The sequence below is a fragment of the Camponotus floridanus genome, unplaced genomic scaffold, assembly GCF_003227725.1.
Source record: "Camponotus floridanus strain SB8 unplaced genomic scaffold, Cflo_v7.5 scaffold210, whole genome shotgun sequence".
NCBI lineage: Eukaryota > Metazoa > Arthropoda > Insecta > Hymenoptera > Formicidae > Camponotus > Camponotus floridanus.
Window position 1 is genome coordinate 137055 of NW_020229338.1, and position 27078 is coordinate 164132.

A 27078-nucleotide genomic window follows, 5' to 3' on the forward strand; every position below is an offset into this window, starting at 1 on the left:
GGGGTAATCGCGTCGTATATTTCGACAGTTTCGGCAATCTTCGACCTCCCAAGGAACTTGTGCGATATTTCGGACGAAACGTAACGAAGATACAGTACAATCACACGCCTGTTCAAACTTACGATCAGAGCATTTGCGGACAATTGTGCTTGCAATTTCTTCGAACGGTCGATGCGTGCGAATTTAAAGACGGATATCGCGCTATTTAACTCAGTATTCGTTCAACAGTTTTGTCGACATGTCTATGACATTCACGTTGACTGGGAAGAGTAGCGTTCTCGCGGCAAATTTCTTTCCCACTGTAGACTTGGGCGACGATGAATACGAACTCGGTCTAACGGATTTTGAGACTTATCACACGATACCGAACGTGAATTCCTCGAATAATAAATTTTACTTTGGCAAAGACGACGCGGAAATTACGATTCCCGAGGGATCGTACGAGTTGCGAGATATACATGAATTTTTGAAACGTGCAATTTCACGGAAACATCGCGATAAGAAATACATTGACGGCGATGACTACGAAGATGGCGAATATCCGATAGTGCTCCGCGCTAATTACAATACAATGAGAAGCGAGATCAAATGCGCATACAGATTAAACTTTAGCAAACCCGACAACATTGGATCGCTGCTAGGATTCTCGAATCGTATTCTCGAGCCGGGAAAATGGTACGAATCGAACATGCCGATTAACATTATCAACGTTAATATTATCCGCGTAGAATGTAACGTGACCGCGGGCGCGTACAACAACGGCAAACTCGTTCATACGATACACGAATTTTCACCGAGGGTACCGCCGGGATATAAGATATCGGAAACGCCGGCGCAGATCATTTACCTTCCGATCATCGCGCGGAGCATTACGGATTTAACGTTACGCGTTGTCGACCAGAACGGACGATTGCTCGATTTTCGAGGAGAAGAGATCACCGTAAGATTGCACGTACGACGGCTGCGGCGATAACGCACGTATGCGACGTATGAGATGCTCGTGTTGAACGGATCGAAAGACGCGAGAGATAACGCAATCTTTACGAAATCAGCGACACCAACAACATCAACGTCGACGTTCGCTAATATCCAATCATCCGAGAAAAAGAAACTCAGCGCATCGAACGTTGCGTTTTTGCAATCTTTGGGATTCGCGGTGCGAAACAGCTGAACGATGACCGACATTCTCAACATCGGTGACGAACCTATCTTTGACGATCGTATCGTCAAGGTTGAGACTCACACGTACAACCCGTTCGCCAATATAACGTTCGGACACAATGACGAGATAAGAATACCCATACAACAACAGGATCTGTATACGCTGCCGCATGAGAGTTTCCTATACATCGAGGGACGACTAACGAAACACAGACCAGCAGCTGAAGGAGAAAGTGAATTGGTACTGGGAAATAATTGCGTCGCATTCATGTTCGACGAAATTCGATACGAACTCGACGGCGTTGAGATTGATCGCAATAGAAACGTAGGAATAACTACTACGTTCAAAAACTATGTAACGGTATCATCCGATAGAAGCGTGATTATGAAAAACGCCGGCTGGGAGCCGTCGACCAACGCGAATGGATATTTCAATTTTTGCGTACCGCTCTACATGTTGCTGGGATTTTGCGAGGATTACAGACGCGTGGTGATTAACGCTCGTCACGAATTAATCTTGATACGATCGCGCAACGACGACAATTGTCTGCATGGAAATTCGGCGCAGGAGCCTGAGCTCGACATATTCAAGATACAATGGCGAATGCCTCACGTGCTGTTGAGCGAAATCAAAAAGTTGTCGATGCTCCGTGCTCTGGAAAGCGGACGATATCTCAGCATGGCTTTTCGCTCGTGGGATCTGTACGAGTATCCGCTATTGCAGCTTACAACCAAGCATTTGCGGGCCATTAAGACCGCGACTCAGCTGGAGAAACCACGATACGTCGTTTTCGCTTTGCGGGCAGGTCGGAAGAATGTCATGTCTAAGGATGCGAGTGAATTCGACCACTGTAAATTGGTCAACGTTAAACTTTATCTGAATTCGGAATATTATCCGTACGATGATATGAATCGGGATTTCGATAAAAACAGATATTCCATTCTGTACGACACGTATATGCGCTTCTGCAAGAATTATTACGGATACGAGTATCTCGAGCCGAGTCTCTCCGTCGGGATGTTTCAACTTTACGGTCCGTTCGTGATTATCGATTGTTCTCGACAAAACGAATCGGTCAAGAGCGCAACTGTGGATGTGAGATTGGAATTCGAGTGTAAGGAGAACGTGCCGCCGAATACCACTGCGTACTGTCTCATCATACACGATCGCGTGATCCAGTACAATCCGTTGACCAACGTTGTACGCAAAATCACCTAAGTGTTTGCGATAACATCGACGCAAGAGAGAAGGGCATGAGAGAAGAGGAGCATGATATAAATCAAAGTCTTGCGAGATGGTTTTAGAGTTTTGCCGTTCCTCTCGACTGGCGTATCGAAGAGAGAGAGAGATCTCGTCATGTCCGTACCAACGTTTGTGGATCTGCAAGGATTTATCGTTGGGAAAAATTTTATCGTGAAGGAAGCGGCAATCTTGAGAAAGGGATACGTTCTATCGCATTATTTTTTCGCAAGTCCCGTACCGTGGCACACGCTTACAAAATCTGAGCGATGTCAAGTCTCATGGCTGATTAGAAATCATCACGGATTACAATGGGAAGACGGAAACGTTCCGTATGGCTTGGCTCAGCGTGCGATTACAACAGCTGTCGTTGGTACGATACACGAAGAAGAAGAAGAAGAAGAATCGTCCGTCGTGTACGTCAAAGGACTTGAAAAGCGAAAATGGTTGGCCGATATACTAGACGATGCGGGGAACGGCTGTATTATTGAAACCTTGGATGCGGATTACGAAGATATCGATGCTCTAAATAAATTAGACGATACGAATAGTATGCGATGTGGAAAACATGTTAAGAATTGCGCCTTACAAAATGTATTCAAAATATTTAATTGGTGGTCGCGACGCCAGAAAGAATTGCGATAAAAATAAAATATGTAAACATTAATATGCGTTATCTCTTATTTACCCCACCCTAATCCTTTGCATGCGTTTCTAAGAATTCTTTTGTTCGAGCACCGCCTCCCCCTTCTCCTAAATTCCAATGCGTTAGAAACATTGATCCCCCACCACTACATTATATTTTTAATAAATGAGCGTCGGGTATAACCGATTAATTCCTGTACGATCAGTGTCGTGTTAACCGCTCGTGAATTCACTTTTCATAACCTCCCAGAGAAATGTACTACGTTGAAAGAAGCAGCAGCGGTAGCAGCAGTGGCGGTATCGGAAGACACGTGAATAATTACGTGCCGAGTCGTGATAAAACTCCATCGTTTGAGAACAAATACGACGAGTAAGTTTCGTTTAACATTTTTCTATTTTTTACAAATTGTATTATTAGTATTACTTAATTTTAATTTTTCCCGTAGCATTTCGTCGGAGCGTCGTGCGGTTCGTATACTAGGCAGACGATACGCATTGACAGCTACGGAATTCAAATTCCTCGAAATCTGTATCAACGTGGGTCCGCCGAGTTACGTGGAGATTATCATAGGAGATCATCGGGGAAAGGGACTGATATTATCTCTCGAAACATGGAAGGGACTCTGCGAGCAACGTCGCGATATTCTAAATCTCCTTCGGAACGACTCTCACGACATGTATAATTTTATAAGCGTTGGACCGCTAACAGTGCGAGTTCGTACGATTAACGACGCTAAACTCATAAGTCTCGAATCTTCGAACGTATGCATGATGATGGTAGAATCGACGTTACATCGTATGTTCGATCTCGATCAATGCATAGATGTAACTTTTGATCGATTAGGTAAAATTATCCAAACAGTCGATGTCAAATTTACACAATTCTCCAATATCGCGTCCGCTGTAACGGATCTTAAAGAAGTATCGAATGTAATACGCGCGAGTGACGCTTTCAACAAGCATCAACTCGTTGATTGCGAGCTGGCGGCTTTAACTTTTAGTCCATATAATACGTAAGACAAAAAATATGTAAAAAAAACATGAATAAAGAGTTTTAAGTTTACTATATCGTGGTGTACTTTTTTTTGCGTTTGCTTGCGTTTATAAAAAGGTTGAACATCGGCGCTGATACGTTAAAAATTCTTCCGAGAAAAAATTGCGGAAGACGATTCTGGGAGGTGCCATTTGTTTATATTGTTTATAAATTCGCATGATGTATAATTCAATGAGAGAGAGATAAGGATACGTCGAACGGAAAAAAATCTAGAATTACTTATATCGGGGGTAAGGGGTGTACCACGAAAGCAAGGGTGCAAAGCAGCCGAACATCGGCGCTCATACGCGTTGCATTCCTTCCGAGAAAAAATTACGGAGGACGATTCTGGGAGGTGTCATTTGTTTATATTGTTTACAAATTCTCATGCTGCGTAATTCAATGAGAGAGATAAGCATACGTCGAACGGGAAAAGATCTAGAATTACTTATATCAAGGGTGAGGGATGTACCGCGAAAACGCAAAGCAGCCGAACATCGGCGCTGATATACGAGCGGTGGAAGCAAGGGTACAAAGCAGCCGAACATCTGCGCTGATATGCATTGCATTCCTTCCGAGAAAAAATTGCGGAAGATTCAGGGAGGTACCATTTGTTTATATTGTTTATAAATGTGCATGCTGCGTAATTCAATGAGAGAGAGACAAGGATACGTTGAACGGAAAAAAATCTAGAGTTACTTATATCGGAGGTGAGGGAGTGGGGGTGGGGGTGGTGGTGGGTACCTATATTGGAGGCGAGGGGGTGGGGTGGGGGTGGGGTGTACCGCGAGAGCCATTTTGTTTTGCAAAAACATGTTCCAACGCGTTAGGATATATAATACAATATTGCTTAAGGAGTACCGCTGTTTATATTGTTTATAAATATTTTATCAATCGGGCATGTAATACAATATTGCGATAAAACATCTAACACGCGCCGCCGCCGAAATCCCCTCCGTCCCGCGTGACGTCATTCCCCCGCGCCCCGTAATCCCCCGCGCGCCTCACCCCCCCTGAGAGGACCTAGGTTAGAACTCCCCCTATATACCTACTATCATATAATAGAGATGTGACATTATCGCCATATCCTCGTAAACGCCTCGTAAAAAGTACGCGCGGTCCCATATATTTATCGAAAGTATATGAAATATTGTATCGCATGCCCGGTTGATAAATAATATAAACATCTGCATTTCTTTGAAATGCATCGCGTGCGAGAAGAACGCGTGCGAGAGAGAGACTTAAGATTAACGCATGAAAGAGAACGATACTTATAACTAGCGCAGGGATAGGAACGCAAGAAGAGGTCTGTAAATAAATACATTTTTTCCAATTAAAAATATAAAATTTAATCCGTTATATTATAGAGTGTCCATAGCTCATCAAAATTTACATAACAATCGTCATTATGATTTCTACTTAGATCTTCATTCAGATTTTTCATCTCTCCTGAAACATTTTCCTACAAAAAATCACCAAAAATAATTACTTGAATATTTTAAATTAATTTCGTAATTATATTAGCAAAAATTATCCATTACCTGTACATTCTCTTCCTGTTGCTTTTTCTTTTGATATGCATACTTTTTGTATATAATTTCAGGTGGACATTTACATTTACGAGATTGACATTGTGTACAATACCGCGTTATATATAATAATTTATGATGATTACCAGCAATGCATTTTCTAAAATCATCATATTCAATATTATGATAAAAATCATTCCAGATTATTAAATCTATGTACGTTTGGTTTATGCCCGTTGGGATACGTATATTTATACACGGCGTGTATGTACAGTCATTGATACACCTATCTACCCAACTGTAATCGACATTTTTATATATATAAACATGGTCTTCATATTCAAATATTTGATCGCAATTATTGCGTCTAATACATTGGTATTGGCCAACCATCTTCTGAGTCTATGATTCGAGTAATTTTACGTTTACTGCCGAAATAAGAGTAATCATCATCATCGTATACATCAATTGAGAAGTGTGTCTTCCGAATTTCACGAAAAATTTTCGGTTGTACATGATCGGGCCATTCGATATACCCATTCTCGTACATATTAACCTCGGCTTGTCTGACGAAACGTTGCTTACGCATACCTCGTATGCCTAATTCTCGATCGCGCACATATTGTGTTATCGACATCTGTTTAGTGTTCGATTTTCCATAGCACTATTGTTGTCATCTCGGAAAAGGGTGATTATGCACCTCCATTCGTCTATACGTGTTTGCAGCTCCATTGTTGTAATATGAAAAAATATTCACTTCTTCACTTTCGATTTCTCGACTCGCGCACTGCCAAACTCTTTCTGACAAGGCAGCGAGATCTCGAAACGAGATCGTATAATAGAGATGTGACATTGTCGCCATATCGTCGTAAACGCCTCGTAAAAAGTACGCGCGGTCCCATATATTTATCGAAAGTATAAACAATATTGTGTTGCATGCCCGGTTGATAAATAATATAAACAAATAGTACCTCAGAATCGTCTTTCACGATTTTTTCTCGGAAGAATTTTTAACGTATCAGCGCCGATGTTTGGCTGCTTTGTACCCTTGCTTCCACCGCTCGTATATCAGCGCTTTCGCGGTACACCCCTCACCCCCGATATAAGTAATTTTAGATTTTTTTCGTTCGACGTATCCTTATCTCTCTTTCTTTCCTAGTGTTTGCTCTCTCATGATAACTCTCTCTCTCTCGCAAGGAGCTATGCATGAAAGTTGGGATGGGCAAACGCAAAGAAAGTACACCACGATATAGTAAACTTAAAACTCTTTATTCAAATTTTTATATATTTTTTTGTCTTACATATTATATGGACTGAAAGCTAAAGCCGCCAGCTCGCAATCGACGAGTTGATGCTTGTTGAAAGCGTCACTCGCGCGTATTACATTTGATACTTCTTTAGGATCCGTTACAGTGGACGCGATATTGGAGAATTGCGTAAATTTGACATCGACTGTCTCGATCACTTTATTCAATCGATCAAAAGTTACATCTATGCAATCATCGAGATCGAACATACAATGTAACGTCGATTCGACCATCATCATGTATACGTTCGAAGATTCGAGACTTATGAGTTTGGCATCGTTAATCGTACGAACTCGCACTGTTAGCGGTCCAACGCTTATAAAATTATACTTGTCGTGAGAGTCGTTCCGAAGGAGATTTAGAATATTGCGTCGTTGCTCGCAGAGTCCCTTCCACGTTTCGAGAGATAATATCAGTCCCTTTCCCCGATGATCTCTTATGACAATCTCCACGTAACTCGGCGGACCCACGTTGATACCGATTTCGAGGAATTTGAATTCCGTAGCTGTCAATGCGTATCGTCTGCCTAGTATACGAACCGCACGACGCTCCGACCAAATGCTACGGGAAAAATTAAAATTAAGTAATACTAATAATACAATTTGTAAAAATAGAAAAATAGAAAAATAGAAAAAAATGTTAAACGAAACTTACTCGTCGTATTTGTTCTCAAACGATGGAGTTTTATCACGATTCGGCACGTAATTATTCACGTGTCTTCCGATGCCGCTGCTGCTTCTTTCATCGTAGTACATTTCTCAGGGAGGTTATGAAAAGTGAATCCACGAGCGGTTAACGCGACACTGGTCGGAATTACAGGAATTAATCGGTTATACTCGACGTTCATCTACCAAAAGTATAATGTAGTGGTGGGGGATCAATGCTTCTAACGCATTGGAATTTAGGATAAGAGGGAGGCGGCGCTCGAACAAAAGAAGTCTTAGAAACGTATGCAAAGGATTAGGGTGGGGAAATAAGAGAGATAACACATATTAATGTTTACATATTTTATTTTTCTCACAATTCTTTCTGGCGTCGCGACCACCAATTAAATATTTTGAATACATTTTGTAATGCGCAATTCTTAACATGTTTTCCGCATCGCATACTATTCGTATCGTCTAATTTATTTAGAGCATCGATATCTTCGTAATCCGTATCCAAGGTTTCAATAATACAGCCGTTCCCCGCATCGTCTAGTATATCGGCCAGCCATTTTCGCTTTTCAAGTCCTTTGACGTACACGACGGACGATTCTTCTTCTTTTTCTTCTTCTTCATGTATCGTACCAACGACAGCTATTGTAATCGCACGCTAAGCCAAGCCATACGGAACGTTTCCGTCTTCCCATTGTAATCCGTGATGATTTCTAATCAGCCATGAGACTTGACATCGCTCAGATTTTGTAAGCGTGTGCCACGGTACGGGACTTGCGAAAAAGTAATGCGATAGAACGTATTCCTTTTCCAAGACTGCCGCTTCCTTCACGACAAAATTTTTCCCAACGATAAATCCTTGCAGATCCACAAACGTTGGTACGGACATGACGAGATCTCTCTCTCTTCGATACGCCAGTCGAGAGGAACGACAAAAACCATCTCGCAAGACTTTGATTTATATCATGCTCCTCTTCCCCCTCGCTCTTGCGTCGATGTTGTCGCAAACACTTAGGTGATTTTGCGTACAACGTTGGTCAACGGATTGTACTGGATCACGCGATCGTGTATGATGAGACAGTACGCAGTGGTATTCGGCGGCACGTTCTCCTTACACTAGAATTTCACAATCTCACATCCAATCTCACATCCACGGTCGCGCTCTTGACCGATTCGTTTTGTCGAGAACAATCGATAATCACGAACGGACCGTGTTGTAGAAACTTCAGGACGTTGAGACTCGGCTCGAGATACTCGTATCCGTAATAATTCTTGCAGAAGCACGTATATACGTGTCGTACAGAATGGAATATCTGTTTTTATCTAAATCCAGATTCATATCGACGTACGGATAATATTCCGAATTTAGATAAAGTTTACCGTTGATCAATTTGCAGTGATCGAATTCACTCGTATCCTTAGACATGACATTCTTCCGACCTGTCTGCAGAGCGAAGATAACGTATCGTGGTTTCTCCAGCTGTGTCGCAGTCTTAATGGCCCACGAATGCTTGGTTGAAAGCTGCAATAGCGGATACTCGTACAGATCCCACGAGCGAAAAGCCATGCTGAGATATCGTCCGCTTTCCAGAGTACGCAGCATCGACAACTTTTTGATTTCGCTCAACAGCACGTGAGGCATTCGCCATTGTATCTTGAATATGTCGATCACAGGCTCCTGCGCCGAATTTCCATGCAGACAATTGTTGTCGTTGCGCGATCGTATCAAGATTAATTCGTGACGAGCGTTAATTACCACGCGTCTGTAATCCTCGCAAAATCCCAGCAACATGTAGAGCGGTACGCAAAAATTGAAATGTCCATTCGTGTAGGTAAACGGCTCCCAGCCAGCATTTTTCAAAATCGTGTATCTATCGGATGATACCGTTACATAGTTTTTGTGCGTAGTAGTTATTCCTACGTTTCTATTGCGATCAATCTCAACACCGTCGAGTTCGTATCGAATCTCGTCGAACATGAATGCGACGCCATTATCACTTCATTTTCTCCTTCAGCTGGTGGTTTGTTTTTCGTTAGTCGTCCCTCGATGTATAGGAAACTCTCATGCCGCAGCGTATACAGATCCTGTTGTTGTATGGGTATTCTTATCTCGTCATTGTGTCCGAACGTTGTATTGGCGAACGGATTGTACGCGTGAGTCTCGATCTTGACGATACGATCGTCAAAGATAGGTTCGTCACCGATGTTGAGAATGTCTGTCATCGTTCAGCTGTTTCGCACCGCGAATCCCAAAGATTGCAAAAACGCAACGTTCGATGCGCTGAGTTTCTTTTTCTCGGATGATTGGATATTAGCGAACGTCGACGTTGATGTTGTTGGTGTCACTGATTTCGTAAAGATTGCGTTATCTCTCGTGTCTTTCGATCCGTTCAACACGAGCATCTCATACGTCGCATACGTACGTTATCGCCGCAACCGTCGTATGTGCAATCTTACTGTGATCTCTTCTCCTCGAAAATCGAGCAATCGTCAGTTCTGGTCGACAACGCGTAACGTTAAATCCGTAATGCTCCGCGCGATGATCGGAAGGTAAATGATCTGCGCCGGCGTTTCCGATATCTTATATCCCGGCGGTACCTTCGGTGAAAATTCGTGTATCGTATGAACGAGTTTGCCGTTGTTGTACGCGCCCGCGGTCACGTTACATTCTATGCGGATATCTCTCGCGTCTTTCGATCCGTTCAACACGAGCATCTCATACGTCGCATACGTACGTTATCGCCGCAACCGTCGTATGTGCAATCTTACTGTGATCTCTTCTCCTCGAAAATCGAGCAATCGTCAGTTCTGGTCGACAACGCGTAACGTTAAATCCGTAATGCTCCGCGCGATGATCGGAAGGTAAATGATCTGCGCCGGCGTTTCCGATATCTTATATCTCGGCGGTACCTTCGGTGAATATTCGTGTATCGTATGAACGAGTTTGCCGTTGTTGTACGCGCCCGCGGTCACGTTACATTCTATGCGGATATCTCTCGCGTCTTTCGATCCGTTCAACACGAGCATCTCATACGTCGCATACGTACGTTATCGCCGCAACCGTCGTATGTGCAATCTTACTGTGATCTCTTCTCCTCGAAAATCGAGCAATCGTCAGTTCTGGTCGACAACGCGTAACGTTAAATCCGTAATGCTCCGCGCGATGATCGGAAGGTAAATGATCTGCGCCGGCGTTTCCGATATCTTATATCCCGGCGGTACCCTCGGTGAAAATTCGTGTATCGTATGAACGAGTTTGCCGTTGTTGTACGCGCCCGCGGTCACGTTACATTCTATGCGGATAATATTAACGTTGATAATGTTAATCGGCATGTTCGATTAGTACCATTTTTCCGGCTCGAGAATACGATTCGAGAATCCTAGCAGCGATCCAATGTTGTCGGGTTTGCTAAAATTTAATCTATATGCGCATTTGATCTCGCTTCTCATCGTATTGTAATTAGCGCGGAGCACTATCGGATATTCGCCATCTTCGTAGTCATCGCCGTCAATGTGTTTCTTATCACGATGTTTCCGTGAAATTGCACGTTTCAAAAATTCATGTATATCTCGCAACTCGTAGGATCCCTCGGAAATCGTAATTTCCGCGTCGTCTTTGCCAAAGTAAACTTTATTATTCGAGGAATTCACGTTCGGTATCGTGTGATAAGTCTCAAAATTTGTTAGACCGAGTTCGTATTCATCGTCGCTCAAATCTACAGTGGGAAAGAAGTTTGCCGCGAGAATGCTACTCTTCCCAGTCAACGTGAATGTCATAGACATGTCGACGAAACTGTTTAACGAATACTGAGTTAAATAGCGCGATATCCGTCTTTAAATTCGCACGCATCGACCGTTCGAAGAAACTGCAAGCACAATTGTCCACAGATGCTCTGATCGTAAGTTTGAACAGGCGTGTGATTGTACTGTATCTTCGTTACGTTTCGTCCGAAATATCGCACAAGTTCCTTGGGAGATCGAAGATTGCCGAAACTGTCGAAATATACGACACGATTCCCCCTCTTTGCGTACGCTACCCAATGAGTACCCGGTCCTTCGACGCTATCTAAATTTACGATGCCGTTCTCGTTTTGATAAATACCACCGATCGGTAAAGAGTCGCGCATGAAAACATTTCTAAAATATGAAATGCGCATACGTTTCGCCAGTTGTAGCAATTGTACGTTGGTAGTTGCGCCCTGCGGCATTTTTAACGTATCTTTGACGTTTTTTTTTCTTCTTCTCGTTGAGACTCCTCAGTATTTGTAAGGAGCGAGATATAATCCGCGACCTTCCATGGCGCGATTGTGACGTAGCATCTCTTGCATCTGATGTTGCGCGGCTTTTCCGTCGTTCACCACCTTCGCTACACCCGCCGCTCCGCCGATCAGGGATCCGAGCGCACCCAGCATTGGTAGAATCGGCAATACGCCGCCGCATTTCGCAACCGGAAGTATCCGTTTCTTCGCAGTTTTCTTCTTCTTCGTTTTCGTCCTCTTCAGGCCCATACCGAGCTTCGTCTTGGCTTTCATCGCCGCCCAGACAGCTGTGGCGGCGGCTCTCTCAGCGAGAGTCGAATCTCTCGCACCGATACGATTTCGCGCTTTCTCGGCGAGTATCCTATCCGCCACGTGTCTCTCGGTGAAATCGTTGCTCCGAGAGTACGCTATATCGTGTTCGCGACACGCCGCGTCCAATAAATTTATACCTCGATCGCCTCTGGCTAATCGCTTCCGCAACCGCGTGCCTGGGCCGCAAAACTGATAGCCGGGAATATGGAATTCGATCGGAAGCGCGTTTATTGCACGATTTAAGAGACCGCTGCCTCTTATGATTCTCGCTGACATACGTAGCAATCTTTTATCAACGGAGGCGGACCGTCAATGTGCGTTCGCTGCCACGGCTGGTTGTAATGTCGCATGCACGAACGATATTGTCGAACCTCCGGATCAGCCTTTATATATTCTGGAAGCTTGTCCCACAATCGTTCGACGTAATCACCGAAATTTTGCAGTAAAAGAATCTTCGGAATATACTGCAGCTGTTTGGCGGTAAGTCCGAGAATGTCTCTCTCGTCCGACAGAAGGAGAAACATTTTTGATACTGAGCGGTTTCGAGTCGCGACACCTCTATAAATAGGCCTCCTCTCGCGATCATTAGCAAAATTGGATCGAAACAGAAAACATGCGGTTCGTACGACAGCCTTTGACGATACGCGTGACGAATTGCGACGACAGATTACGCTCGATGGGGGACAACGCGGAGATGCGCAGACACGGTACGATGTTACCGACTACTATACGCGCGATCATTTGCGGTCCCTCGAATTGTGGTAAAACCAACGTTTTGATAAGTCTACTGGAAAGTCCACACGGTGTACGTTTCGAGAACGTGTACGTGTACTCAAAGTCGCTGCAACAGCTGAAATATCGATATCTGGAGAATTTATTGACGTCGATCGACGAAATCGGCTACTTTACGTTCTCGAATAATAGTGACGTCATTCCACCGAGCGAGGCACGTCCAAACTCGATTTTTATCTTCGATGACGTGGCGTGCGACAAGCAAGATACGATAAGAGAGTACTTCTCAATGGGTCGTCACTCGAACGTCGACTGCTTCTATCTTTGTCAAACGTACGCGAGAATACCGAAACATCTTATACGCGACAACGCGAACCTGCTGATCTTGTTTAAACAGGATGGTACAAATTTGAAACACGTGTACAACGATCACGTGAATACCGATATGTCGTACGAGGATTTCAGTGAATTATGCCGTACTTGTTGGCAGCAAAAGTATGGATTCCTAGTGATTGATAAGGACAGCGCGCTTACGAACGGGCGATACAGAAAAGGATTTAATGTGTTCGCGATACCTCGAAACGATTAGTCGCTGTCGACATTCCGTGCAGAAGGGTGAAACGCTCGACGTTCCTTCAACATGGCTGGAAACGATAATATTCGCGAGCGTGAAAAGATTGCGCGGGAGATTGAGAAAACGAGCGAATCAATACGCAAGAAACATCGCGCTTTGAAGATCGGTAAGATCGACGAAGATATCGCGGTCATGGCCCATTTTAGACCTATTATCGAGTCACTGCAAAAGATCGTCGACAACTCTAGCGCAATCGCGATGAAAAACGAGCCGGAGAGTAACGCTGACGCTATAATTAAAACATTACCCATCAAGCGATACAAGGAGGAGGAAGAAGAGGAGGAGGAGGAGGAGGAGGATGCGACACCGAAAAAGACGAAACGATCAGTGAAGGCGAAACGTTTATCGATGTCGCGTATATCCGATCTATCGAAGACTTTATCGGATGAACCGCCGATAACCTCTACACCGTTCGCGCCGAAAATCGCGCACTCGCGATCGAAGATGTTTTCGAAACCACGGGTAATCCGCCCGAAACATCCGTTCAAAACATGTTACAAACGTCGGAAGGTCAAGAAGTGTTACGAGAGAACTTGGGACCACTGGGGCAAAAATACATGGGCGCTCTTCTTAGCGGTGACGAAAGAAAAAAAAACGCGATCGATCACGTGTACGGCGTCTATTTCGATGAGAATGGAATGCGTCTCGGTAACAAACGATTCGGCATTGACAAAGATGACTCTATAATCATAGACAATATGAGATACATCGGTACACCGGGATTATACGAGTTGATCTTCATGAGAATTCCCAATGACGCCATATACACTGAGGACGATGCGCAAAAATATAAGAGCATATTGATGCGACGAGTGCGCATAAACGTTGATATAATGTGCAAGGTCAATTAAAGAGCAACAAGGGATACAAGTATAAACAAATAATCGCGCCGTTGATGTCGATCGAATCGAAAAAGAAAAAAACGGGAACGGGAGTATTCACGCCTCGCGCGATGACGCTAACCGATAATAAGATCGATTATGTGCACTGGGACGATCCCAACGAGCTAGTGGATCGCCTGCGATTGCTCGATGCTTCGCGTCGAGCTGGCCACAAAACTCACGACAACGAAATCTTGTCGATCATAGAGGAACTCCGCGAAGCCGGCATTATTATAAATTAAACGGCGCCTCGACAAAACTAATCTGTCGATTGACGTCACTCGCATCGAAAAACAATGCCTATCAACAAATTTGGATTATTCGAACGGAGAAACGAAGAAATCAGCACGAGCGATCATTGGGGTAAATTGGTGACGAGTTACTTGCGTCAAAACGCTCTGTGTCGCGTCGCAACGGACTATGACGCGAGGTCGCACAAGATTCGCCGTGTAGCGCAACCTGAGGCTGATACCGATGCGGTCAACAAACTGTACGTGGAAGAATGCGTTAAAACGTTGAAAAATCAACGGAAAGAATCAGACGAGAAGCTGACTGCGTTCGAGAAGGACCTGCGAGCTTTGCAGGCTGCGATAAAAGAGCTTCGTCGTACGATTAACGCTAATTCAGAAACGGCTATCAACCTGTACTGTGCTGTAGTGAACAGCTTAGGAGCGGCTATTGTACACTTATGAAACATCTAGAAAGGTTTACCGAACGGCTACGAACGATTGTCCGACGATTATCGAGCTATAATGAGTGGCAGTGATCGAAGAGGAAACGGTCTCGAACGAGGCTACGAACGATTCAAGAACAACTGCAAACGAGGCTACGAGCATCTCAAGGACGGCTGCGAACAAGGCTATGAACACGTCAGGAACGGCTACATACGAGGCGGCATACAAGTCCACAACGGCTACGAACGAGTCAAAAACGGCAATCGAACGGGTCAGCAACAACTACGAACGGCAATTGAACGGTAATCGAACGGCAGTGAACGGCTAAGGAACGGCTATTGAACGGCTATTGAACGGCTATAAACGGCAATCGAACGGGTCAGCAACAACTACGAACGGCTATTAAACGACTATTAAACGACTACGAACGGCTATTGAACGGCTATAAACGGCAATCGAACGGGTCAGCAACAGCTACGAACGACTATTGAACGACTATTAAACGGCTACGAACGGTTATTGAACGGCTAATTCGATCGACGAATCGAAACAACGATGGGCCGATGATCGGGAATAACCGAGGAAGCGAGGAAACAACATAGTTTAGAGAAACGGCAGTTGGAACGAACTGCACGCACCGGCGAGAAAAAATTTCCCCCGAAGACACGTAATAGTGCGGGGATACGATGATCTGTGGCAAGCCGACATTGTCGAGATGCGTCCGTACTCTCGTTTCAACAGAAGTTACAACTACATACTCACAGTCATCGATGCGTTGAGCAAGCACGCGTGGGCCATACCGTTCAAGAGTAAAGGCGGAAGCGAGACAGCTGACGCTATCGCCGAGATAATTCGAGATAGCGAGAGGTGTTCGAAAAACATACAGACCGACATGGGGAAGGAATTTTATAACGCTGACGTGCAACGGCTCATGCGAAAACACGGCATAAATTATTATTCTACGTATTCGGTATTGAAGGCATCGATCGTCGAGCGATTCAATCGCACGCTAAAAGACGACATGTGGAAGATGTTTACGCTGAACGGATCTTACAAGTGGGTCAACGCGTTGCCGGGACTCGTATCGGATTACAACGCGCGCAAGCATCGAACGATCGGTATGCGACCAGTCGACGTTACCCCCGCGATCGCCGAGAGACTCTTCGCTACTGTATACAACCGTGTAAATATCGCGGGTCCGGCGAAATTCAAAGTAGGTGACTCGGTACGCGTTAGCAAGTACAAGACAATTTTCGAGAAGGGTTACACGCCAAATTGGACAACCGAGGTGTTTAAAATTGTAAAAGTGCAGCATACTAATCCCGTAAGTTATCTACTTGAGGATTATCGCAAAAAACCTATCGCTGGAGCATTTTACGAGCACGAGTTGCATCGCGCGAATTATCCCGACGTGTATCTCATGGAGAAAGTACTGCGCAGGAGAGGTGACGAGGTTTACGTGAAATAGCTGGGATTTGACAATTCGCACAACTCTTGGATACATAAGGACAATATGATTTAATTTATATACAGTGTTTATTAATATTTCTTTTAATAATACTATATATATATATATATATATATATATATATATTCTTAATATAAGTATGTAAGATATGCTTTACATAAAATATATGAAATATAAATGTGTAAGATGTGTATTATATAAAACTACATGAAATACAAAATATATACAGTAATAAATAAAATATATACATGTATTTACAAAGGTATGCTATAATGTCCCCATGGTAACGTGTCAGTCGAATCAGGTACGATATATCGCTTGTCATCGTACGGACTCAGAGCAATTTTCGTCTCGCGGACGGTATAAACTTTGTGCAATTTCGATCTTATACACGACTGCTGTCGCGTCATTTCAATCTCTTCGTTTAAACACCGCGTGTAATCTTCGAAGGTTATATTACGCGCTACGACATTACTTTTGACGCCTTTAACTTTCTTCGTGTCTTTCTTTCCGTCCACTCGTAACGCGTACATCTTTGCCCTGAGCCCGATGAATTCGGTCATTATCGCACCGTTATTTTCATCCTTCATCAGACCCGGTACTTTTTTATTTACAAGCGGTATATCGTACGCATTGTCCATCGCATAATCGCTCGTGTCAAATCTGACGATATCGCGCTTCATGTTCACATAGACATCCGCGCACTCAATGTGATATACGAGACTGTCCGTATCGGTGTACATGATCTTACATTTGTCGCGATACAGAAGAAATATGTACTCGTGATGAAATTCGTACAGACACGTCTTGGATATGTCGAATATGCACATACCCACGTAAATCGGTTTGTAAAATTTCACCTCGAGTTTACGCAATTCTACCGCAATCAGATTTTCCGAAAAAACGCTTCTGCTGTGGAAATTCGGTTTCGCGATCATCGCTTCCGCGCCGTATCGTCCGTCCCATTTTGTTAATAATTTTACATCGACACGATTCCGCACATTTTCCCTCGTTTTACCAAACACAGCATTATTCATTAATTTGTATAAATTTTTCTCGAAATCGTTTTTCGCGAGTGTTCTGAAATGTGTATTTAATTCTATGTAATTTCGAAGCCACGGAGATTGAGAAAACTATAAAATTCTATGTATTTTTGTCACACGAAGGCCGTGACGCGTACACTGCTGTAGGTTACGGTAGTATATCACGTAACACTTCTTATCGTATAACGTTGCGAGCAGTTTGAATTCCCGCTTACCGGACGGCTTGTCGCGCGTCAGGCAAAACGGTAGGTCGGTGTGCGTATCGTGAAGATGTTGCGGGTACTCGAGATCGACTTCGAGGATATACCCCGTGGGCGAATCTAACGCTATAGATGATACGTCAAAATTCGACGCGTCGTCGACCCATCGAAAATCGGCGTAAGGCAACGGTTGACACATTGCCCATCCGTATAAATTATTAACGTCAAAATACATCAAGTATGACGATGGTTTCGATGGATCGTACGATTGTCGCATGTACTTGTTATTAGCGCGCGCGTATCTGTTGGAACATTGGCTCAGACCACCGCGTATACCGCGTTCTATAAACATGACCATGTCGATATCTGTAAGCAACTCGAATGTGATCTTTGTATGCTTTAACATGGCGTCCCACGTGTATCCGGGGAGAGTATAGTAATACGCGGGATCGAGTCCGTAACTTTTGATGTAGCTATCGCGAAAATTTTCGAAAATATCTGCTAATAACAATACGTCGATTTTGAGATACATGTCGCTATATTCGCCCAGCGTTCGAATGGAGAATCGCGTCCAGTTGTTCTCGGCGTGCGCGTAATCGCTCTCGGATATAGTTTCACCGGTCAAGGAACTGTAAAACGATTCGCGCGGTGGTAAACGCGTATCTCGCAACCTATCTACCGAGTCGACGTATTCGTATGGAAAGACGCCTTTCCGTGTTAATAAACTGAAATTTTCCGCGGATAAATTTTTAAATTTCGATTTTAAAATTTTGAGCTTATCTCTGTCTAGATAAGATGCTAATTTGTTGAGACTCGATGTAAGAAATTTGTACGAATCGATGAAGCGTAATTTTACATTATTTTTCCAATCACCTTTCTTAAGGTCGACATTTTTTGTAAAAGAAATATATTTATCTTTCGTTATCGGAAGTAACTCGACGCTCCCTTCGAATGCTGTGGCTATTTCCTCGATAATAAAGTGTGAATCATAACCGGATAAATTGTGGAAAACTATCGGAATACAAAAAGATTCTTTGTAATTTAAATTGCAATTTGAATGCGCGGGACCTCTGTACCGCCGGTCAGATGACAATGATCGCGAACGCGTGTATCGTCTTGCGCGAACGGCTTTTCGCATATATGGCATTGAGTGGCGTTGTGAAATTTTTCACACTCTTCGGACGTTAAATTAACCATGGGGACATTGATCGTTAAAATATTCTTAACGCAAATCGCTAAATTTTTAAGATCTTCGACGAACCACGCTATACAATCGACGCTACGACGCGAATGATACGCCGATAAAGATTCACCGTACGAACAATGCATATAATACGCTATACTAAATACCCGATGATGCTGGTACAATTTTTGTTGTTGTTCTTCCTCCGTTTTGGTCAGAACGCATTCCAGATCGGTGTACACGACGAATGGGAGCCGCTCTTTCCTGTTGTAATTGTTGAACTCGAGCCACTTGTCCTTGTCGCTCGGCAACCGGATAGCGCAGTCATTCATCTCCCCGCAGTCGACCGTATGCGACTGCAACTTGTCATCTGAACTAAAATAATGCAGGCATCTGTAAAAGAAAAATTTTTTAATTAAAATTAGAACAATTTGTTATATAAATTATAATTATTTTATATTAATATATACATACCGATTATTTTATATTAATATATACATACCGATCGCAGATATATCTTTGACCGTTGTGTTTGCTCAGTTGCGAGCTCACGAGCCTGGATAAATTTTTTATCCACGCGAAATGTCCGACGCTGTTGCCGTCTTCCACGTATAGCAGATTCACATGCTTATCTCGCTTCTGCTCCGAAAGACGTATCGGGACGATACTGTTCTTGTCTTCGATGCCGTACACGTTGATCGAGATATTGTTCGCGAGTTCAAATTTTTTAATTTGATTTAAAGTTACTGGAAACTCAATGTCCCGGAGATTCAGCACTGTCGCGTAAGGTGGATACGATGATTCTCGTTCCACCTTTCTTTCTGCGGGATATAGAGCGGCAACCACTGCCCACGCGAAGCACGCATTGTCTTTAGACTGTACGTTAACCACCGCTCTTTTCATCATAATCCCCCGCGACAATTTAATGTGGCATCCGCGCGCATTGGATTATATTTATTTACATTAACAGTTAAATTCTGTATTCGCGACAATGCCCAGCCGCTATCGCGTTCCTGAAACTCTTCCAGAGACGCTAAAGTGGGCTCGATAACGCGGCGCTCGAACCACTCGCGTAAATCCGATGTGCGAAAGAGTTCACAGTTTCTCGTATTTATACTTTTATTCGCGCGCTTATCAACCGACACAAATTCACCGTTGAATATAGTATTTACTTTTACACTGTCTTTTTAGAACGTCTTGCACTTGCTCGAGCACGATGTCTTCGGCATCCTCGAGAAATTGACGAGGTTCGATATAGTTTGCGTTAATCACGGCTCACCGGTCAGAATACGGCTGTCGAACGCCGTATCGATCTCTCGCCAAACGAGTCTTTCCGCGTTATTGTCACCGCTGTAATCACCACCACTGGGAATAAACCGTCTTTGCAATCGAGTCTTCGCACTTTCTAGTCGCGCGATTTTAGTCACCAGAGATTGTCTATTTCCGATCGAGAGCCGCGGACGCTTGACACGACTGCGTTCTTCGAGCTCTTTGATCAATTCCTCGCAACGCTGCAGCCACGCGAAATACTCGCCCAAGGTGGCAATTCGGCGAGATCCCTCCACCAGATCGCGTTCGGTCGGCTCGATGTTTTCCATTTTCCTATCTTTTTCGCACTCACACTTTTAAAACACTATGTCACAGTTTTCTACGGATGACTTTTGCACGCGATAAACAATACCGTTCGCTATCTTGAACGTGAAATAGGCGCAAAAATCTTTCTAACAGGACACCGCTACACTTTTTTTTACTGCCGACGCGTCGATGGGCGTTCAAATCACATACTATGATGATTTGATGCGCTTCAATCATTCTTATATATGAAGGAGAAAACAAAGCAGCCAAACATCGGCGCTGATACGTTAAAAATTTTTCCGATAAAAAAATCGTAAAAGATGATTCTAGGAGGTGCCGTTTGTTTATATTGTTTATAAATTTATGTGCTGTGTAATTCAATGAGAGAGATAAGGATACGTCGAACGAAAAAATCTAGAATTACTTATATCGGGGGTGAGGGGTGTACCGCGAAAGCGCTGATATACGAGCGGTGGAAGCAAGGGTACAAAGCAGCCAAACATCAGCGCTGATACGTTAAAAATTCTTCCGAGAAAAAAATCGTGAAAGACGATTCTAGGAGGTGCCGTTTGTTTATATTGTTTATAAATTTATGTGCTGTGTAATTCAATGAGAGAGATAAGGATACGTCGAACGAAAAAATCTAGAATTATTTATATCGGGAGTGAGGGGTGTACCGCGAAAGCGCTGATATACGAGCGGTGGAAGCAAGGGTACAAAGCAGCCAAACATCGGCGCTGATACGTTAAAAATTCTTCCGAGAAAAAAATCGTGAAAGACGATTCTGAGGTACTATTTGTTTATATTATTTATCAACTGGGCATGCGACACAATATTGTTTATACTTTCGATAAATATATGGGACCGCGCGTACTTTTTACGAGGCGTTTACGACGATATGGCGATAATGTCACATCTCTATTATACGATCATAATCTCAATTTAAAAAATGCTGATGTTTATATTATTTATAAACCGAACATGTCCGTACGCAATACTGTTTATCAGCCGGGCATGTAATATAATATTGCCGTAAAACATCTAACACGCGCCGCCGCCGAAATCCCCTCCGTCCCGCGTGACGTCATTCCCCCGCGCCACCGTAATCCCCCGCGCGCCTCACCCCCCCTGAGAGGACCTGGGTTAGAACTCTCCCTATACTCCTACTGATGAATTATCGAGAACAATTTGTCCTCAGCTCCGACTTTTTGTCGTTTTTTCTTCCGTTTCATGCGGAAGAGGTAACGCGGGCCAAACAAATTATGGAATGGCAAATTCCGTAATGGAAAGAATTTGTGAAAGAAGAATGAATGAAGGTTTACATGGTTTGGCTATACAGTGGGACGCGATTGGTGACGTAGGACTTGTCGCAGATATGCAAGAAGATGACAAAGAACTTGTTATTGCTGGTACATTGCAACAAGAAATATCCTCTTGCTTAGACACATTAGAAGCGTTCTTGCTACAAGATCGGTCAATCGTAAGCAGCATGGTTGTTGCTGAGAAAAAAAAAGGGTGGCGAACCAACGAATCCATTTGAAGCGGTTGTAAACATTATGAGTGAGTTCATAAGTGTTATGTAAAAGATTCGTTTGTAGGAGAGCTGTCCACGTTTTGCACATTTCGGCCGATTTCCGTGAGTCAACGCCTAACGCCGCCCCCCCTCCGTCCTTATGTCTCAAGATCTTAACAATGAGCCAGCTGACAACTGTAACCAAGATGCGCGACACTTTACTTCAGGTACGGCTCATCTATAACACGATCTTGTTCCCTACGCCCCGTCTACTAACTATTAAAATTTTTAAAAAATTTTTTAAAAATACACGAGTTTCTTAAAATCTTTTTAAATAATTAATTCAAAATGTATAACAAAGTTTTAATTCTCGATTATTAATTACATTAATAATAAAATATTGACATGTGGCAGATGGGATGTAGGGAATGGCATCGCGTTATAGATGCGCTGTATCCGAAGTGTCTTGGTTATGGTTGTTAGCTGGCTCCTTGTCAAAAACTCGAGACGTAAGTGAGGGGCGATAGGCATTACCTCATAGAAATCGACCGAAATGTGCAAAACGTGGACAGATCAGGCTTATATAAAATAAATTTTTATTAAAATAAATGTTTAATTTTTGCAAAAATGTAAATTTTAATAATCATTATATTGCGGTTTTAAGATTAAATAAGATCCGATTAAAATCATGTGTAAATATTTAATTATTTTTCTAATTTTTAAAATAGGATTGAAAAATCCAAACGTGGCAGCGCCAAACATGTCATAAGCTGAACTAGGCATAGATTCAATGATGGCAGTGGAGATTAAACAGACATTGGAGAGAGAATTTGATATTTTATTGACGGCCCAAGATATTCGAAATCTCACTTTTGCAAAACTTAGAAAATTGACAAATACATCTGAACAAGAAAAGATGTACCGAGAAGATGAGACGGAAGTTAATGTAAATGATTTGGATGGTTTAAAAATATTGATTCGAAAACTTAACGATTCAGACTTGAGTTCAGACATTTATATAAAACTCGCTACAGAGAGGAAAGTTGCTGGGAGTGAAATATTCCTTATACCAGGAATCGATGGCTCTGCAAGTGTATATAAATTGATAGGATCGAAAATTAAATCATCGGCGATATGTTTGCAACACAGTGTATTTAATATGCCAGGTGTTACTTCGTCAGTAATGAAATCAGCAGCATATCTTCTGTCTGTACGAAATTATAATATAATCTATTTAAAATCTTTATTTTAATTGCTGTATTTAAACTTTAAACAATGATACATATTTACAATTATGCATACGCGCATACGCGCATGCATGCATGCGGGCCATTTTTGCGTAATTTCATACATGTTTGCTTACTTTTTTAGCACGTATTGGAGAAAATACAAAGTCAAAAAGGATTTCTAATTGTCGGTTATTCATTTGGATCTTTAATTGCTATCGAATTAGCGAGATTATTAGAAGCTAAGAACTTTTTCGGACGTTTAATACTTATAGATGGAGCTCCTGATAAAATGAAGTTCTTGCTTGAAAAACTTTTTTATCATACTACCGAACAAGAGCTACAAAATATCATTTTACTTTATTTAATAAGCTTGTATTTTGACTCGAACAATGAAATAGTTAGTGAATTATTAAAAATATATTATGACTTAATTAAATAAATAACTTTTTATTGGAAAAGTTACTTATTTAATTGCATTTATATATGTACAGTTAATAGAATAGTATATAGTTAATAGAATGAGATATATAGTTGTAACGGGCCACCTTTCTCGACGCTCCGGAACGGCTCGTCGGATAGCCAGGATTCGAGCGAAGGGGGGGGGGGAATAATTAAACTTGTACGATCATTTATTCTTAAGACTAGATGTACGTTTATTGAATGAATGTTTTATGTACAACAAGGTGTGTGTGTGTGTGTGAAAGTATAAATGTCGGTGTGTGTAAGGAAATGCTTAAGTATCGCTGTGTGTGAATTCCAGTATAAATGTCGGCGTGTGTTTAACTAAGCTAGGAAAAATAGTACCCGGTGTACGAATCGGAATGACAGGGTATCCGGTGTACAGATCGGAACGGCAGGTCCGGCGCGAATAAGAGATATATAACGGGCGCACGAATACTAACTAGTATCGGACGGTCACGGAAACACGGACTTACTCTACGGAGAAATATACAACGAGCGCGCGAAGACTCCAATATCGGGTGGTCACAGAAACACGGATTTACTCTACGGAGAAATATACAGCGGGAGACGGATATTCGGGACGGACGCGGAACCTAGGACTAGGGGCTGGTTTGTCAGTACGGCGTAGAATTGCCGGCGACACCCCGTGCAGTCGGGCGTTTGCCTCGACTGAGACTGCGTACAGGGAAAACCCGGAGTTACCCGGTGGATCGGACGATAAGTCGTCTCGGACTGGAGCCGGAAAACCGGAGACACCCGATGGATCGAGGAACGCCTCGACCGGGACTGGTACAGGAGCCGGAGACACCCGGCGGGAGTCGAGAGACACCTTGACCTGGAGCGGTTTCAGGAAGCCGGAGACACCCGGCGGATCGAGGAACGCCTCGACCGGAGTGAGAGCCGGACCGTTTCCGGAAGTCGATTGCAACCGACCGAGTACGGGAGCGCCCGTACCCTGGACCGGATCGTCCATGGTTCGAAAGAAACTCCTGGTTATCGGATTCACCCGACCGAGCACGGTAGAGACCGTGCTCTGAACCAGAGAGCGAGGACAGGAGCTCGGTAGGTTTCGAGCGGGATGGGATGACCGACACCGGGAGCACCCGGTCGAGCCGAGGAGCACCTCGGCCCGGGCGAGATCTGGTCAGGATTTGGCCCCGAGGCACTGGTCGTGCCGGCTTTTATACCTGGCCGGAGATCCCCTACCTGACGAATTACTCAGGTGGGGCACGACTGCGAAAATTTGGGAAAGATTCGGACAGAGCGAGCGAGAGCGAGACAGCAAGCGTAGAGCGGCAAGAACAAGCGAGAAAGCGAGCGTGTGAGCGAGATAGCGTGCGAGCATGCTAGGTTGCGAGCGAGATAGCCGATATATAGCGGGAGATTAGCGGATGCGAAGACAAACGTGTCAGAAATAAATAATATATTTATTGAAAAAATAATAAGTAGGGACGAGGCGCAGGCGCATCGTTACATAGTTAATAGAACAGTATATAGTTAATCGAATGAGAGCAAAAATTATAAAATAATTTGTTAGAATATGCTTTAAAATTATAAAATAAACTAAACTTTTTTATAAAACTTAATTATAAAATAAACTAAACTTTTTTATTATATTATTTTATTATAGTATTTTATATAATCTAAATTACAAAGGTTTTGTAAAGTTTCTTTAACGTAATTTAGATTATATGAAATAACATAATATAACATAAGTATATTTTATCTCAGTTTAAAATGCAGATTGTCATTTTGTTGTACTGATGCAATATTATTATTTACAGCTTGCATTAGAACTAAATAAGTGCAATACGTGGGAAGAAAAATTAGAATTAGTTTCTGCTCGTTTTTCCAAGGATATCATTGAATTAACTGTTGAAAATCAGAAACTTTTATGTTCAACGATTTACGATCATATAATCGCTATACAAGATTATAATATCATTGTATACAAGATTATAATATCATTGATATAACATCATTGTCACGTCTTAAATCATCTATAATCTTATTAAAACCCACACTTACTTCTATCACTTTTACTGAAGAGGATTATGGTCTACATAAGGTAAATTTATTTAGAACGTAATATATTATCATTTTTAAGATTATTTTTATAAATAAAAAATATTTTTAGATTACCGAAAGTGCAATACAAATACGTTACGTGGAAGGTACTCATGTCACAATGATGGACAACGATGAAGTAGTATCACTTATTAACGAATCATTGTAAATTATAAAAATATGAATAAGAAGAGAGAACTGTACGCGTTTTCTCTACAATGATTCTATCCAACAATAAAAGGAAATAAAGATAAACCTGAACCAATAACAAACAATAATATTGCTATTTGAATATCTCAATTCCATATGACAAGATTCAGCTAATTTTATTATTTAACTGGCATTTTATCATTTAATCTGTCACTACTCAAAATGCAGTTAAATTATTGTTATAGATCATTAATATCGCAGAGCATCACTAATGCAATCTTTTATCAAGAGTGAAACTGTACGTTTTCTCTTTGTGTGTTTGTGATGTGTGTTGATAGCGGTGATGTTAAAGATGCTTCTTAAATGAAAATTTCCATATTTGGACTTTATATCATGATATCTTCATTTAAAGATCAAGCAGAATATAAATAAAGATACTTTTTTCATACAAATCAAACTCGCTGTATCGATTAAGCTTAATAAGAATTCGATCCATTCAGCCGTTGTTAAAATTTGATAATCTGATGACTCCCGATCCGATTCGCGTATAGATATACGGAGTGCTTCGCTAATCCTTTGGATGGCAGGAGATATATAAAATCATGATGATATAAATCCTTAAAATAAGATAAATAATTAATAATATAAATAAATATGTATAATATAAATAAAACTTAAGAAATTATATATTTAATTAATTTTAATTAATTTTATTAATTTTACAATTTATATTATAAAATATTAATTATCAAATTAAAATATAAAACTTTTTAAGTTTTTTTATATTTATTCATATTATTAATTTATATTATTAATTATGTTTATTTATCTTATTTTATATCATCATATTTTTATATGTCTCGCGTCAAGTTCATGCGAAGGATTAGGGAGGCACTCTGTGTATCTGTACGCGAGTCGGATTGAGAGTCATGAGATTATCGAATCTCAATAACGATTGAACGGGCTGAATTCTTAAGCTTAATTGATAGAGCGAGTTTAAATTGTATAAAAAAAGTATCTTTATTTTTGTTCTGCGTGATTTATAAATGGAGATATCATGATGCAAAGTCGAAATATAAAAATTTTTATTTAAAAAAGAGCTTTATCATCACCGTCAACGCACAT

General features: G+C 42.1%; 1 pseudogene; it reads left to right on the forward strand.

Moving 5' to 3' along the window:
• The window catches only part of LOC112637845, a 37930-nt pseudogene extending 14363 nt beyond the window's left edge, over positions 1-23567 (forward strand).
• Positions 23568-27078: the final 3511 nt, after the last annotated feature.